At 37.1% G+C, this 4589-nt stretch overlaps 1 long non-coding RNA gene across 1 annotated transcript; it reads right to left on the reverse strand.

The window, feature by feature from the left end:
* Nucleotides 1-251: 251 nt before the first annotated feature.
* On the reverse strand, nucleotides 252-1460 carry LOC138884364 (uncharacterized). Its single transcript, XR_011404543.1, has 2 exons — nucleotides 1188-1460; nucleotides 252-572 (listed from the first exon to the last, which is right to left on the reverse strand). It is a non-coding gene; the product is annotated as an uncharacterized lncRNA (long non-coding RNA).
* Between the last annotated feature and the right edge of the window lie 3129 nt (nucleotides 1461-4589).

A 4589-nucleotide genomic window follows, 5' to 3' on the forward strand; every position in this document is an offset into this window, starting at 1 on the left:
GCTGAAGTTTTTAGAAATACACTAAAAAACTTTACGAAAAAACTACGAAAAACACTATTGAATCCAGGACAAAAACTTCAGCTTATCAAGTGCTGAAGTGTCACGCCCTGAACCTGGGGAGCAAGACCAGCACCTAGTGCCTTACCTATCCTTGCGTACCAACTTGCAACTAAGGGATTCTGAACATATGATGTCATACTTTTGGCCATGGGCCACATTGCAAGACGACAGCTAATGCTGACTAAATATCAATATAAACTTGGCCGACATGCCGTCATATTTATTATAGCTGACAAACCAACCAAATATACATATAAGGCCTGAAAGCCCAACATATTGTACTAACTGACAAGATATATTTACAAGCCTCTACTGATGGTTATACTGTGATCGGAACGGCTCTCCGACCTACTCATGACATATATACGTATATATACAAGATATACATAAGGCTCTAGACCTGGAAACTCCGACAGGCATGGAGCTTACCGATCAAGCTGAACTCGGGCAACACTTATTGAAGAGGCCTACTAGTCTGTCTGTCTGACCTGCACACATGAAATGCAGCGCCCCTAGAAAAGGGACGTCAGTACGAAATAATGTACTGAGTATGTAAGGCAATATACTGAAAGCTGAAACTGAACTGATAATATAATAACTGCAAGTAGCTGGAAGTCAAAGATAATCTGAAGATATGCTTACGTGCTGATACTGACTCAATTCTCTCAATATAGTAAGTAAAATAGCTGCCTGGCCCTATAAGGCTCGGTATACACACACACACACACACATATCTGCTCTGTCGTAGTAGGCTCGCTCATAAGCGCTCGGCCATGCTAGGCTCTGTATCTCGACCAACTGGGCTCGCTCATATGTGCTCGACCACAGTAGGATCGTCATATAACTTACCATCTGATCAGAGGTTGCCCAATAGGGGCCTGCCCATCGATTATAGCTCGATGATAATGAAAATACTTTTAATACTATATATATGTAACTTCTCCGCTCTCTTGACTGGAAGAAGGAAATACTCAACTGAATATGAAGTCCCGATAAGGAGAATATTATAACTTACAACACTAGAAAAATATACAATTTGCGAGACTAGCAAAATATACATAATTTCCGGGATATGAATGTAATGACGAAATCATGCCAAATGAAAAAAGAGCTTAGCCTTAACATACCTGAGCCGATTCTCACTAGTGAAGAGAAGAACAAACCACAACAGCATCTCGCCGATGCCGGAGGAAGCGCCAGTGATGCTGACGACCTTTCCAGCAACATCTTTGCTAAATAAGGTTCCCAAAATTGAGAGGAAGAATTTGAAGAATTGGAAAGGTGGCAAGAAAAGCAACAGGTTGAAGAAGGTAAACGGAGGAGCTACCAAGTTGAGAAATTTGTGAATTAGATCCACCAACATGGCTTATGGCTTTAGCACTAGCGTTGCTCAGACACAAGTGAAACTATGTGGACTCAAACCTTTAATTTACTACAGGACATAAAATGGTAGTATGAAGAATAGGGACCAACGCATATACTAGTTGTATATGAAGTTAACGTGAGCCTACGGAGTAACATGTATCTCCACAGACCACAACAAATAGAAACTCTTTTTTTTTTCTGGTTATAATTCCAAGTTCTATTTGAATATATGGAACACAACTTACTTTCCTCGTTACAACAATTAACTATCTGCTCAGAATAAATTACTACATTGCAGGTGTGGTCTTAAAGTGCAACTCAATACAACACATTAAATATTTAAATCTGAGAAAGGCCAAATGCATCATTTATAGTGCAGAATCAGCTAGCAGCTCCAATCTAGCCAACCCTCAATAGTAGAAACATAACAGCAGGTAATCGACATAAAATTGAAGATGTGCATCCTGTTCATGGAAAGATTTTATCTTTTCTTCCTATTCATCTCTTAAGTATTTGGGACTAAGGAACATTCTTGTTCATAGGGATATTGAAACTTACTGGAGAGTCAAGTGTAGTCCAAAAGTGTAAAACAAAAAATTGATCTTTTAACATTGGACTTTAACAATGTGACACCTATTTGTCAAGAGGAATGAGTCATAAATAACTTAACTCCTAGCAGCCACATTTTTTTGGCTTAGTAATCTTATCCAATTATATTAATTAATTAGATAATTAGGTAGTGTTTCGTTACCCGGTAATTAATTAATTACCCGTATAATTAAGAATTATCTCAAATTACTTAGAATTTTACTTATTTTTAATACGCTTTATACATTGTACAATCATGGTCATGTGGTACCATATAGAATTAATACATACATTATTATTTTATTAAAACACTCATGTAAAAATACATATATTTTTAACTTCTAATTTTCCTAACCTCATATAAAGAGTACAAATTTTTGTATGCTTAATTTTTAAAATGTTAAAAAGATAACCTCCTTTTCTTGTGAGAAAATAATTTATACCTTTATAATAAAGAAATTCTTTTTGTACTATAAATTCTCAAAACGGAAAAGGATAACTTTTCTTATGATAAAATACTATATATTCTTATAATAAATAAAACGTCATTTACAAACTCCCACATGTCATGTATTTAATTTAAAACTTATCACAACCATATAAAATCATATCTATCAACTTTTACCAAAAATGGTTTACTTTAAAGAAAATACATCTCAAGTTAATATATAGTAGTTCCGAAATTCTTCAAACTTACAGGGTCTTACATCCCTATCTTCATGTATAACCTTAATCCCTTCCAACTCATATGTTATCACTTCGACGAATCCTAGCGTTAAAGTACGAGATGCAAAATTATTCTATTTATTTTTAAAATACTTCATATATACTTTATATATTATACTATCGTGGTCATATGGTACCTTACATGGTACTAGTTCGTAATTATCGGATATTATCGCTCGACCCGTATTTTATTCCAAATTGACTACTTTCAACTAAACTCGTTTTCTTTAATCCGTGTACCCTCTTATTCTTCATAACACTTATTTATTGCTTGCTATAAATAGCATAAGTACATTAACGTCAAGATGATTTCATCCCCGAGTCTTACATCGGTTAACTGAAAATGAAATTTTACCGTATAATACTTCAGGGTGCAACGTCGTTGTAACTTAATACTGCGAAACGTGACATCACCGTAATGTAATACTGCGGGACGTGACATCTCACTTCCGAGCTCTCATTAATTTATTTGGTGAATTTTCATGTACGAAGATATGGGTTGTAACATGAAGTTTTTAGAAATATACTAAAAAACTCCAGCACATTGGGCTAAAGTTTTTTGAAAATTTTTACGACAAAACTATTGAATTGTCACGAACCAATTCCCGAACCCGGACGTGATGGCGCCTCTCGTGAATACAAGGCCAACCAGACCAAACAGAACACCTCTTTTAAACAGTAAAATATCATAAATAGTTCTAAAGCATGATATAATATCCACAAATTGCGGAATAAATGATAACAACAGTAGAAACCATCCCGACACAACCCAAATCAGGGTGTCACAAGTCATGAGCAACTAAGAAATCCGGATACAAGTCTACTGAACACTAAATCCGATAAAATAGTTCTACAAACATGAAAATTATAAGATAAGGGAGGCACAGGGTTGCGAACGCCAACAACTACCTCATAGTCTCTGAATCACTGCATGAACTGGGAGAATCATCACTTAGGAGCGGACTCTGCGATGCTTGAATCTGCACACATGGTGCAGAGAGTAATGTGAGTACTCCGACTTAGTGAGTAATAATTATAAATAATGGCCGAAAGTATGAAAACACGTAAAGGCACAAAGCAATTCTATATCAAGCAGTAAATCAGTGAAGAAATCAAATGATATTCCTTTTTAAAAACAAGTAAAACAGGTAATTTAACAGGTAAATAACAAGTAGAAATATGTCCCTCGGGCACAGTATTAATCGCTCAGAACAGCATCAGCCCCCCGGGCTCACTCTCAGTACAGTATCAGCCCCTCGGGCTCAATATCAATCACTCAGAACAGTATTAGCCCCACGGGCTCACTCTCAGTACAGTATCAACCCCTCGGGCTTAGTATCAATCACTCAGAACAGTATCAGCCCCTCGAACTCACTCTCAGATCATAATGGGTACCTGCGCTCATTGTGGGTGTGCAAGACTCCGGAGGGGCCCCTTATGACCCAAGCGCTATATCAAGCCACCTCGTGGCAACATCACTCGCCACTCGGCCTCACATCACTCAAGCCACCTCGTGGCATAGAAAGTATCTCATATCACTCAGCATGTCCTCACATATGGCCCTCGGTCTCACTCAGTCCAGAAATCATCACAAGCCCCTTGGGCATCAATAAAACAGTAGTGCTCAGCCCAAACAACATTTGAAAGATCATTTAAGTCTCAAATTCAAGTAAAAGTGGATGAGTTTGTGAAGCAGTGTAAATCAATAGGACTGAGTTCAAGTGGTATGTCAAAATAGTGAGGAAACAGTATAAAAATCCACGAAGGATTCAAATAGTCGGCACGAAGCCCAAATAGCAATAAGCCCAAGTCATGATGATAACAATTAAGTCTTAGTCAAATACGCGGTA

This window comes from Nicotiana sylvestris, chromosome 12 (assembly GCF_000393655.2).
Source record: "Nicotiana sylvestris chromosome 12, ASM39365v2, whole genome shotgun sequence".
Classification (NCBI taxonomy): Eukaryota; Viridiplantae; Streptophyta; class Magnoliopsida; order Solanales; family Solanaceae; genus Nicotiana; species Nicotiana sylvestris.